This window comes from Pleurodeles waltl, chromosome 1_2 (assembly GCF_031143425.1).
Source record: "Pleurodeles waltl isolate 20211129_DDA chromosome 1_2, aPleWal1.hap1.20221129, whole genome shotgun sequence".
Lineage (NCBI taxonomy): Eukaryota > Metazoa > Chordata > Amphibia > Caudata > Salamandridae > Pleurodeles > Pleurodeles waltl.
Window position 1 is genome coordinate 715373049 of NC_090437.1, and position 13786 is coordinate 715386834.

The 13786-nt window shown below is 41.8% G+C and overlaps 1 protein-coding gene and 1 pseudogene across 1 annotated transcript in view; both read right to left on the reverse strand.

The window, feature by feature from the left end:
* LOC138303682 (lecithin retinol acyltransferase-like) overlaps positions 1–13786 on the reverse strand; it is a 299328-nt gene that overhangs the window by 272472 nt on the left and 13070 nt on the right. The window lies entirely within an intron of this gene.
* Positions 7924–8494, reverse strand: LOC138295822 (lecithin retinol acyltransferase-like; annotated as a pseudogene).

The window sequence follows — 13786 nt, forward strand, 5'->3', positions numbered from 1 at the left end:
TTTACAAAGTGGCGCCATACATGTATTGCGCCACTTTGCAGCCATTTGCTCCAAATTATGCCTGAGCCAGGCATAGTGTATGCTAGGGGTTTTTTCCTGTCTTTCCTGTGCTAGGAGGCCTGCAAAAATGGCACAGTGAAATTTAGAAGATTTCACTGCACCATTTTTGGCGTAATTTTTAATGCCTGCTTCAAGCAGGCGTTAAAATGATGCTCCCATGGTAACCTATAGGCCTCCTTGCACTTTGCTGCACTATTGTCAAAATGTTTGATGCTAGTGTAGCAAAGCGCCACAATAGCGCCCAAAATGTTGAGGCTATTCAGCTAAAAACCACCATGGTGAGTTGCATTATAAATATGGCACAACCATGGTGTTGTTAGGTGCCGGAAAAGGGGGCGCAAGAAAAGTGGCACATCATAGCTTGTGCGCTACTTTTTCTTAAGTATGGGTCCTTGTTTCTATATTCATTCCAGCCGCAAAACTTGGAAGATGCGAATCGTTGCCTCTGTTGGACGTTTCACTCACGAAGTGATGGGTTTCAGGTGCGTAAGATCTGATCGCTCAAGCAATTGTGCCCTATGGAGATTGCTTAGGTCAAGATGGTAGTTTTATTAGGGTTTACACACATTTTCAGAACCGTTACCCACTAGAACAAATCAGTTCGATATTTACAACCATGTTTTTGTATTTTTGTCGTTGTGTTTCAAGTAGTCCCAACCACTAACAGAGCTATACTGTGACAAAGGCCTCAAACTTGTCTTACAGTCTTCACTGTTTTTATCTGTTCCCAAAAGCCCAATTAAAGAATTAAAGTCCAGGGCATAGAAGAAGCCCTTGTGAGGTATGTTCTCCCTCAGTCAATCCTACTGAGCTACCTCAGTAGTGCTTCTGTCAGGCAAGCATAGTACAGAGGAGGTGGAAACCACTGCAGGTTCTCCCTCACACTTAGTTTAATGCGATGTACGCAGTAACTGCAGATCCAGTCTTAAACTACATGCATCATCCACTAAATGTGACGAGTGGGAGCAGTATTTCTTGCAAACAACAACACGATTTCTCTACTGGATGCCTGTAGCTAATACAAGTGATAGATTTCGCTTCTTCTTGCTCCTGGGTCTGTCTGACAGATACTTTTTATTCTGGATACCTACAGTCAGTACATTCCTGTGTGTTGTTTTCTGACTCTCTTTTGTAGATATCTTTGGTCATCTCTCATTACTTCCTAAATCCAGTGCATGCTGGTTATTTGCTCACGTATCTCTCCTTGTTGTGCTATCTACAGTATTTTTACCCAGACTATCTGTAACCTGTCCATTTGTGTGGGTTGCGCCTTGTTCACCCCAGGTCAACTCTTTAAAGCATTTACCACTGCTCACTGTTTTTCGTCACATTGCTATGGCCTGACACTCCTGTACGCACTTCTCAGAGTACCCACCCTGGCTGCCATTGCCCAGTGCATTCTTATGGGTTCCACTTCTAGTGCTCAAACCCAATCAATAACCACAAACCTGTGACGTCTTTAGGATGTCAGACAAATACGTGTAATCCGTCATTCTACTGGATTCCAATCAACTCATACTATGGGTACTTTATCACAGTGGCACAGGCATAGCATTCCATTACCCATCACACAAGACACCAAATAACTCAATATCTCGACCATTGTCATAACCTACAATCTTTCAAACAGGCACTACAACGAATTAGCACAGAACGTATGTGTTCCATTTCGTGCTTTTCTTCATTCCATTTCACAGTTTGGTGCAGTGAACCAGGCAACCATAATAGCACCACTGTAATCCATCACTCATGGCGCCAAGGCACTTTCCACATCTTCCACACTACACATCAACGCTCTTCCAACCAAACATTTCTCCAACGGTAGGGTTCTCCTTGTTTGCTAATATGCCTCGTTAGGGATATGAAGCACTATATGAATGCTACTAATTACAATATATTACAAAACTCAGAAAAGACGCTGTAGCAGCACCAATTTCCTCTAAAAACCAAAGGTTTCAACTTTATTTCTTATCATTTCCAACTTAAGCTACCATCAGGCAGTATGATGGCTATATGGGGGTGTTAAATCAATTTTTAAGGTCCTGTCTTAGAACTTCCAGCAGTTTCATGGCCTAAGAGAGCACTTTCATACGTTTTGGTAATTCATAGTATCTATAATAATTTTACAACAAGGATGTCACTTATCTTAAGAGAAGTTGGGCTGGTGCTGTATTACCATTGGTATGACCACATAGGACTTCCGAGTTTGGGTACCATCATGCTCGGGTCTAGTGGAGTCCTTCATAAATCATTTAAGCTGCATGGCTTTTCCCGTGGGAAAGTCTACCTTGCATACATTATGCCTGGCACAGGTATAATGTGACAAAAGGCTTCACAAACTGATGCATTCGGCCAATGCATCAGTTTGGAAATGTGGAGCAGTGTAGAGCACTGCTTGTGCCATTGCTGCGTCAAAAAAAAATGATGCAACAGTGGTGCAAAGGCCTGGTAAATGAGGCCCTATGTTTGGAATAGGGTGGTGTGGTGGGGTGTGTGATGTGGTATGTGATAATAGAAGTCCTTATCAAATCAGGGCCAAGCCATCAGAGTAACAGGAATAAGAATTGCCTAGCTAGAGGTATGTGTTTGAGGTAACTCGAATAGCAGTATTGAATGTTTACTGTTTTGGTTGGTGCTGTTGAAAGTATTGTGATAGCAAACTATACTGAATATCTGAGCTGTGCTGTATGTGTGCACTGTGTTTTGTCTAATGTGTTCTAATGTGTTCTACTGAATATTGTCTATAATCTACTGAAATTGTTGTGTGACCTGTGACTTCTGATCATGTCACACATTTTCACAGCTCTGCACACCCAAGTGTATCTCCTTGAGTGTGCACTGTCAAGAATTTGTTTATTTATAGATCTGGCTGGACAGCACAATTGTCTGGTTACTTATTGTTACCAATATTTTCAAATATAACATATAGGGAGTGGGATTTTGTTCCAACCTGGGGAGTATAACTCCCTCACTTCATTTTATTGGCTGCTTGCTGTAGCATTCTGCCTCTACTGGAACGCATTAAAGGCTATTTTATGTTTGAAAAGTATACTCACACATCATGCTGTTTGTCACCTTCAGTTCTTTATTTCTTATAAATACATATAAATAAAGTAATCTATTATTTTCTACTTTGCCTATCACGGGGAATGGCAATAAGGCAGGCTTTCATGTGATAAACATCAACTGTACTTGGCTATGTTTACATGTTTTGGCATATTGAAGCCATACCTATTGTTTTTGCCAGAGCCTGTTGTGTGTGCTGTTGTGCGCTCATTGTTACCCAACTATCTGGAATGTTATCATGAGTGTTTGCTGCTAATAGGAGGGAAGTGAAACCCATCTCTGTTGACTCTATGGTCTCTGTTCTGTCTAATGTTCCTTGTAGGGTACCTACGCTACTCAAGTGGAGCAATTTTGCATGGCTCCTAAGGAGCCCAATACTAATTCTAAAACTGTCCTGGAAGGGCAATACTTTGACTCAGATATTAGTAAGTTTATGGCTCAGCGGGACAATGTTGTAGTTCATATTTTGAAACTTATTGTGAATTTTAGGCCCTGATTACAAGTGCCTCAGTGGGAGATGTGATATTTACTGTACGCAATAAAATTTGATACGCTACAGTTCAGTAATCATCCAGTGACATAACTATTGCATATTACAAGTGCAGTCCTAAATTGGCCATTACATGCTGAAGGATGTGCTTTCTATTAAACTCTGCATGCCCTAGTGTTTGCTGTGCATTTCCCCTCTGTAAATATGAGTAGGTTGATCTGCCAGTGCATATCCGGGGAAACCTACTGTGATATGAATTTTATCACACCCAGTAAACACCTGGCTTGGTAACCTCTGCACAGTTCATAATTCCTCTCCTTGCGCAAACAGGGCTTTATGCACAAATTGGAAATTACACACATTCCATTGGAAAAACTCCATTTAGATAATCTGATGAGTGAATTGGAGTACATTTAATGATGTGTGTACACCAAAACTTGTGACTTTTGTGGTGCAAAATTCATGACACATATATGTTGCACTTGGACTTTCTGCAGGCATTATGACTCCGCATTTTACCACTGCTACCAGTGATGAAGGTCTTGTGCTCACTCCCTTAAACGTGGTAAAATAGGCCTACACCCAACTGGCACATTTAATTTACGTGTGAGTACCTAATAAAGTGGTACTGCATGTACCCAGGGCCTGTAAATTAAATGCTGCAGCACTCATTGTGCCACCCACTAAAGCAGCACTTTAAAGTATACATGTCTAAGGCCTGCCATTGCAGCCTGTGGTCCAGTTTTAAGCTGCCAATTCAACCAGGCAAAATAAACCTGAAATGAAAATGAACCCTAAAGACCTGCAAGGCAGAGTGAATTGTATTTAAAAGAGTAGGATGTGTGGGATTACTTTTTACTTGTCCTAGTAATGAAAAGCTCCTAAATTCATTTTTTTCTACTGTAAGGTCTAGCTCTCCCATGGGATAAAATTGGGTTACCTTATTACTTTTAATTAATGCTAACATTTGATTAGGAGTGGGTAGAAGAATCATGTTTGGACTCAAATGAATTATAATTTTAAACCCTCTTTGATAGTAAAGTCAGATTTTTAAGTAACAATTATGAAAATGCCATTTTTTAGAAAGTTCAAATTTTCTTGCCCTAAATATTTGGTGCCTGCTGCCACTGTCTTGGATCACACGACTGTGAAGGGTGCTTGTGTTGGGGTTTGTCTACTCCTACTCCTACTCCTGCCAGATAGTGAGACAAAGGGGATCGGCCATTCTGCCTCGATGTCTGAGGGCAGAATTGTATCCTGCCTCACATACACTTCAAAGGGATTGCCTCCAACGCACACAAATGAACCTGACACCAGCCTTTTGACACCCCAGACTTCTTGGAGGCTTGTGTACGGGAAGGAGAAACATTCCAGAAGCAGATGTGCGGGTAGCCCAGAATGTCCCCCTACTTCAAAGGCTGGCACCAAATATAAATATTGGACCTTCAGAAGACCACTTCAGTTCAGAACACTTCTGGGTCTGTGCACATTACAGAAGGGCTGTTTTGCTCCCCAGAGGACTGGCCTGGTGCTTTAGGGTTGCTGTGCTCTTTAAGAAAGAGGATTGGACCTGTTTCCTTCATCCTGGGCTAACTTGAATGACTCCAAGGGTCTCTGTTCTGAGCTACAGGGACACAACAAGTTCCAGAGCCCTCCCTTCAACTGCCCAGGTGACCTGCTGCACTGGACCTGCCTGGCATCTGTAACTCGACCTGCCAAAGCCTTGTTGGTCTCTGCTGGAGTGAGTTCCTGATCCCCAAGAGATGCCTCTCCAGGTCTTGGGCTCTTGGCTGGCATCAGTTGAGCTCCTACTTTTAGAGAAGATGAACTACTGAAGTGTTGGGCTCTTCTTGACCACAAAGTATCCCGGTCAAATCATGATTCTGCTGACTGTGATGACCACCAACCCAAAGCTCTAGTGAACGCAACTCTTCACCCTACAGTGGCAGCCAGTAACGACAGCCTGTGGTGGCTTCAATCACAAAGCTCCAGCAACAACTGTCCGCGATGCACGACCGGATCTTCATTTTACAGCTGCAACTGTCCTCAACACCTGACCTGCTCTTCATGCTACAGCAATAACTGATCCGCGATGCTCTCCCTGCTCCTGATGGCCTCCTTCACTATGAATGGAACTCTTCATATCAGACTTTGAGAAGATAATTTTTCACCTGGTTCTTTTATCCAGCCCGCACTCCATTGCTGTTGGCCTGAACTTGTGACTTTCCAGGGGTCTAGCACGAGCAGATGAAAGCAAGTGGTACTTTGTGCTTTTAGGCTCTATAGCTACCTAAAACTTTGAAAGGGAATACTTGTGGTTCTACTTATTAGATTTGTGTCATTCTTGTATCATTTTATATATTAATATTTACACTATTTTTCTAAATTTGTTTGGGATTTTTCTTGTGCTGTGTTTCTATTTTATTACTGTTTATGTACTGCATAAATACTTTACACTTTGCCCCTAAGTTAAAGTTGACTGCTTTGTGCCAAGCTAGGAGATCACAGGTTAAATTAGTGACTTTTGTGATTCTCTCTGACAAGGACTGTGGTTGTTGCCTGAGTGGGGCTTACAATCCAATTTCTCACAAGATACAATTTTATAAGTAATAAAATGACCAATAATAGTTTATAAAGACACTTTGGCTCACAATGCTGGAATTTAAGGATGGAATAGATTTCAATTTCTAGTTCATTCAAGGTTCACATGGGTACCATATGATTCATGGAGGTAAAACGGGAAGGACATTTCATGTTTATATGGGGAATAATACATTTCCCTTTAGGGGGTCATTTGATAGCTAATTCATTTTACGATCATATAATCTGTTGACATAGCAATAAAGTCATGGTGCTGTGATGGGCAATTGATGCAACTATTGGTGAAACATCCTACCAGTGATGTTTTACCACCTTTTTGACGATTCTGGGAAATATTTTGGAGCATTCAAATAACCCATTCCAACAATGTACTAACCAAAACTGCTTTAAGAACTCATCACTTCTTGTTTGTGAAAATACATTGTGATGAAGTGCTCGTCCCAGTTCTTTGATCCTGGCTCCTCACTCACACACATGTACATGTGCAAACATGCGCATTGTCAGACAATACTCAAGCATACATTTACCTTGCTCCGGGTAGTAATAATGGATCTTAAAATATAAAATTTTGACAAAAGCATAAGCCAGAAATGTTGTAAAAACGTACCTGGTAACTCGTTTACCCAGTTCCTTAAGGCAAAACTCAGAAAACGGGCTGCATTTGTTTAAAACAACGGATTCTGAAGTGTTTTAAATTGCACAAGTTTTCTAGTTTTTAAAGACCCTATTTTGAGGGGGCTACAAAAACCATATTTGAAACGTTATTCTACAAAGTATCATGGTTTAGTCATTGTATTTAGGAATATTTCACATTTGGAGTAATGCATTTTGTTGCACTGCTTTATTAGAATTTGAACAACTAGAACCAATGTGATATCAAAGTAACTCGATCACACAGTCGACGAATTTTCATTTTCATTATAAAAAATATTAAAGGTGGAAAAATGTGCAGTGTTTAATTTAAGCCAGTGGTTGCCGGTGGGGGCCACCTGCACTCATTTTAGTGTACCAGCTTTTATTTTTCCTCATAAGACGTCCCAAGAACAAGAGAGATAAAAACACAAAGGGGAAAGATCGAGAACTAGAAGGGCAGAAAAAACATCACAAAAGAAGAAAGCAGGAACCTCCAAGAGTGAGATAATGAGGAATGGGTGTCTGGTAGTGGATTAAGGAAACATGAGGTGGATTGAAGAACACGCAGTCTTTGCATTAAGCCCACTGACATTTAATTGCACAGACTGCTGACTTCTAAGATTTGGTGGATATTTACTCAAAAAGTTCAGGCAAGGAGACTATGAGAAAATACACCTGCTACAGATATTGTATTGTAGCATTTGCAAGTGCTTATTATTCCTGGGCAGGCTTACCCACAGCAATACCAAGCCACAGCGCCACACCATGTAGGGTGTAAGAGTGTTGTTTTTGTTTTCAGGGAAGTGTTTTCATGTCGGGCATAATAACCACCCAGGTACAGTTATTTTTTTGGAATACAACTTCTGGTGAGATGATGATGAGGTTATGTGAGAGACAGAAGCACCCATTATAAATGTAATACATTATTGCTGTCATGTCCAAATTCTACAGTTATATTGCAAAGTAGACCCGTATCTTACTTACTCTTGCCTAGAAGTAAACATTTGAAATGTAAAAGTTAGATTTTTTTTGTTTTATTTGTAGATCAAATCATTTTCAGGCTTTACCTTACGGGTTTGTTAGCTTATTAGTTTGTCCTATCTGCAGTATGTCACAAAGTGTTCACAATTCTTCCACAGCAGGCTGTATGCAATTGATCCCACCAACTTCTCAGCACGCGTGGCCATTTCTTCATTTGACAGTGGCTTGACAGTGAGTTTGCGGACCATGTCATTGATGACAATGCTGGCTCCATGGGAAAAGTTCTCCACCGTGTCCACCCTGATACTGGCAACCTTAGCCAAGACACCCATGATCAGCCTTTTGTTGGTCACAACTGTCTGAATCCGGGATTTATCCCTTGAAATAGCTGGAAGGATGTCAGGCATCAAGTGAGCGACCCTGTTATCCCCTAAGTAGATTCCGAAGTGGACAAAGAGCATACGCGAAACCTCCTGTAGGTCACCTCTTTTGAAGCAAGACACATCCTAGTGGTCTGCACCAGTGTTTGTTTCTTCTTTCTTCTTTCTTAGTGCCCTGTCTGGACCTGCCAAAGAGAATCACCGTCTCCAGAAAGAAGGTGATGAAATCCAACAAAGTGTTCCTCATGCTGCTCACTGGAATGTTCACTGCCTGGAGCTGCAAGGGTTGTCTTCCATCGGCTAACTTCTAAACTCCGCAGTTATAGCGCAGCTTGAATGGTAGAGTCACGGCTGAGAATGATTGGCTGAAAAGATTTTGGGCGGCTCTTACATTGAAACTTTTGTGCTTCTTTGAATCACTCCTATGAGATAAAAGTAAACACTCGGTAGTAGGATTAACACCATATCATTAAGACGTTGAAACGAGCAACACCTTAGAAGAGCCATTCGATCCATACCTGTTTCTCCTGTTCTTGCAAAATTATACTTTTGCATTTTTCTCACGCAGTGCCTTGTTGCCTGTGAACTCTTGTACCCGACACGCCAGATCCTCAGGCACATGCACAATCGTTTAAGCAGATTTTCAGTGTTATAAATTTTTTTGCAATTTCTTTCCGGAAGGTAGAGATTCACATTTCCAGAATCACGAATCACGAAAAGATGGTTCTCATGGAACATTTGAAAATATTCCAAAAACAAAAGTATTTATCATGGCGTCTGTAGTGGAAAGGTCTGGTACATTAATGAAAGACTTTTTGGTACTTACTTTTAGTGAGAGTGCTCACCTATTAAATATGCTTTTATTATTGTTATGTTATGCAGTTCTTGTGTGGTGCAGTCTTTACCAATTATTTGCCTCTGAACAGTAATTGTGCTTGTGCCTCTATCATTTCTGCCCCTTCACCTAATCCATACGTGAAAGCAGTTTCTGTTTAAAACTTTCTACGCTGAAACAAATCTCCTCTAACTATGTGAAACTCTAGCGATTAAGGACGAGAGGATTTAAAGCATTATTTTCAGACTTTATATTTCTTACAAAACATTCCTTTACATTAGCTTTAGACACTAGTAAACGTGTGCAGTTGTTGGTTTATGAAGTAAAAGGAAGGTAGCATCGCTGCCATCATTTTGATTACTTGAGCAGCTAGTTGGAGGTACATACAAAACTATTTTTATTCGTGGTCAAGAGGTTGAGGGCAAAGTAGTTATGCAGCCAACAAGGGTTGGCAGAGAAGTAGAATAAGCACTGGCAAAGTCAATAGTTCCTGGTTTCATGTGCTAACGTATGCGGCATAAGCACATTAAAGACAGCCAGAGAAATAAAAAATATGGACTGTACTGAAGTTTTGCATTAGATACAGTCCTATTTTTGCTTCTATTTAAAATAAGGATGTGGTTGAAACATTTGTATTAATAGGGCAGAATATTGGAGCCAGTGCATCATCAAATACATTTTTCTGTTGTCCATGTAAAGAGCAGAGAAATAGGACAAACACAGTGTAACAATAATGAAGCATACCTAGGCAGACTGTGTACACACACCAGCTGATCCGTCACGCAACCTAATTGGGAAGCCTGGTCCCAACAATGTCAATAGATAGTGACGGCAATATAAAAAGTTTAAAGATACAAGGACATAAAGTCAGGGCTCGCGAGAAAGGAAAAGCCACCCAGTAGGTAAGGTACAGTATACTAAGAGATATAACAAAAAGGTCTGAGGACAACGAAAAGGTAGACTCCCTCAGGTACAGCATGGAATAGTTTGGGTGGTATCAGTGTTGGAGTCGCAGAAAACCATAGGAAACCACCCTAAATGTAAGAAAAGTTGTGATTGGTCTTTCAACCTGTAGATCAACCTGGTGCATATGTCTGTGCCATGCAATCTATCCATCCAGTCCTGAAGAGCGGGAGCTCTTTGCTTGGACCAGTTCCAAATAACCCACATTTTCACCATCTCCAAGGCAGTAGAATGCCAGTGAAACTCATATCTAATTACCGAGGGGACACTCCGTGACTCATGTAACAGCCTGAGTACTGCTTAGGGCCAGCAGCTCAGGGCACAGGTATCCATGAGGACTAGACACTCCTGGGTCCAATAGAACTGAAGCATTGGACAGGACCATAGAATATTGCAGAATATCACTGTGGGACTAGGCACACCACCAGCAGCTGGAGGAGGGAGTTAATCTCGCCCAACAAAGCTGTTCTGGAAGTGCCAATCATGGAGGATTTTAAAGTACCTGCATTTCGCTCATGCTTCTCTGTGATCTCTGTCGTGATCAGCCATAACATGCACCCATTGTGTCGGGGAGTATGAGATGGAAAGCCAGTGTTGCCCCCGAAGTAAGATAACACATTCCAGCAAAGCAGAGAATAGTCAGGTGATTAGCAGGTCATAGAGCTCTGTAGTCAATTTATTGTATTGGCCTTATTGAAAAGATTAAGTACATAGTGATGATGATGTGTGGAACCATTTAACTGTCGTCAGCATTGAGTGAAAGAAGTGCAGCAGCTGCAGGTATCCCCAGAAATGGGACCTGGGTAGGGTATTCATATCGGAGACTTCCGCAAAGGGTTTCATAACTCCATCCATCAAGATGAGGTCTATTTAAAAAAATGCCCTTAAGATGCTAGTCCCGCCGTAAGGCTTAGAGTCAATGGTCACAGCCATGTTGTGCCATAACAGGGTTTTAAGATGGGTAAACCCATCTTCTTGGAGGAGCTTGTGTGTCGTAATCCAGATTGTTAGAAATGAGGTTGCTAGTTGGCAGTGGTTTGCACCCTGTCCGAGTAGGGACCCTCACTCTAGTCAGGGTAAGGGAGTCACACAGCTAAAACAATCAGTGCTCACCCACTTGGTAGCTTAGCATGAGCAGACAGGCTTATCTTAGAGGCAATGTGTAAAGTATTTGTATACACACACACACACACACACACACTGTAGCACAGTGAAAACACCACAAAAGTACTCCACACTAGTTTAGAAAAACAGCCAATGTATATCATTAGTAAAACAAGACCAAAACAACAAAAATCCAACATACACAAGCAAAGATAAGAATTTTTAAAGATTCAATCCTAGTATAGCGCTTAGAAACACAATAGCTCCAACTAGGGCTATGACGATTTCTTGATGGAGTTGTTTCCAACAGACCAACACCACTCTCAAGGGACTACGGACTGGTCATAAAGTTGCACGGACCCCAGGAACAGTACCTTGGAAAACAATGAGGAAACAAAGACATTGCACAGAGTCGGGTCGGTGAGGCATCTCTGGAGACAGTGTGGTGTTGGCTCCATACTGCCACCATGGAGGTGAGGTGTTGGTTTCTTACTGCTAGGCATGGGAGGTGAGGCATCAGTTCCTTATGGCTGCAGGGGTGATGATGCAACATCGGTGGCCAGGTGTTGGTTCCTTACGGCAACACATTGTCAATAAGTTCAGCAGGTCAAGATGCAAGGCGTCAACTTTGCAGTGTCATGATCACACCACGGGGCCACGAGTGCCGCGTGGAGTCAGAGCCGGGTGCCACGGACATCGGTGACACAGTACTCTGGACCCAGGCTGTGCTGGGATTTCGGAGGAGCTGTGGCAACGTCAGGCCTGCAGCATCAGTTGCGATCGTTTCACTCGGCCGGGACCACGGATTTGGTGCAGGCAGTGGCGGAGAGTGGGAGAGCGCTGCTGGGTTTGAAGTCACTCTGGAGTCGATGTACTTGTTTCTTCTTGGTTACACCAGAACTCGCTCCCAAGGCACCACTTGGGAAGTTCAAGTGTTATGAGTAACAGAAGTTAGTAGTTCATGGGGTACTTTACAAGGTTAAAGGGGAGGGTGATATTTTAGGGTTGGAGGGTAGGTGGTAGGCAGATGACTGTATAGGCAGGTATATAGTTTTGTAAGGCGGTATGCCAAGGGCTGAACTGTGATGCACACCTGTTCAATAAAGTGGCCTTTTGCATTCACAATTGGGGGTCAGTGATCTGTCTGGGGCTCATTTCACCCAATCAAGTAGGTTAGAAGCTTTCATATTAAATTAATGTTTTTATTGTGTTAAACCTGATGATAGCTAGTGGGAGGAGTTCCATGTTTTGTTTTTAGGCTTGACCTTGTGCAATAGTAATCGGCCATTGTTTTCAGGTATGTCAAATAAAGATATCTTTACTCGTTCGTCAGCGCTTTCAGTCCGAACAGGCTGTTTTACAACTTCTCAATCTCTGGAACAAGAATTGTCCAATTGGTTAGCATACATTCTGGATACTTTAGTGCATCCTTTCCCCCACGGAACTGAATTTACTAGTTATTTAACAGTGTTATGTGACTTCATGGCTAGGGACAGTAGATGCAATGCTTGTCATTTCTACCATAACCCATGGTTGCTGTTGTATCTCTGGGTCTCTCCTACATCCTCAACTATGACTTTAAAAGATCATCTAATATCTTTGGACAGTGTTTATATATTGCATGTTATTGAGAATGTGCCTTTAGAAAATGAAAACTACATTTTAAAAGTCTTTAGGAATCAACACTCTTCATATTAGTAGAGTTCCGCAGCATTCCTTGGCATTTTGGGGCATATTTAAGAGCCCCTAGCGCCATCTTAGCACTGCCGTAGTGTAATTTGTTTGACGCTAAGATGGAGCTAAAGTGGCTTTTCTGCCGCGCCATATTTACAAAGTGGCGCAATGCTTGCATTGCACTACTTTGTATCCCCTTGCTCCACATTATGCATGGGCCAGGCATAGTTTATGCGCTTGGAGGCCCGAAAATATGGCACAGTCAAATTTCAAAGATTTGACTGCACCATTTTAGCGTCATTTTTAATGCCCGCTCAAAACAGGTGTTAAAATGAGGCTCCCATAGTAACTTATAGGCCTCCTTGCACTTTGCTGCACTATCATGAACATTTTTGATACTAGTGTAGCAAAGCGCCACAATAGCATTAAAAATTTTGACGTTGTGCTAACGACCGCCATGGTGTGCAGTAATAAAATATGGTGCAACTACGGTGTCGTTAGGTGCCGGTAGGGTGGGGTGCAAGCAAAGTGACGCACCATAGCTAATGCGCCACTTTTTTAAAAATATGATGCCTTGTTTCTATATTCATTCCAACTGTAAAACTTGGAAGATGTGAAGCGTTGCCTCTATTGGATGTTTCTTCAATAAAATAAAAGTTTCACTCACGAAGTGATGCTTGGCAGGTGAGTTTGATCTGATCCCTCAAGCAATTGGCCTCTGGGGAGATCGTTTGGGTCAAGATGGTAGCTTTTATTAGGGTTTATGCACATTTTCAGAACCTCACCCAGTAAAACATATTTACAACCATGTTTTTGTATTTTTGTCACTGTGCTTCAAGTAGTTCCCAAACACTAGTCGAGCTATACTGTGACAAAGGCCTCAAACTTATCTTACAGTCTTCACTGTTTTTATCTTTTCCCAAAAGCCCAATTAAAGAATTAAAATCCATGGCATAGAAGAAGCCCTTGTGAGGTATGAGTCAATCCTTCTGAGGTACC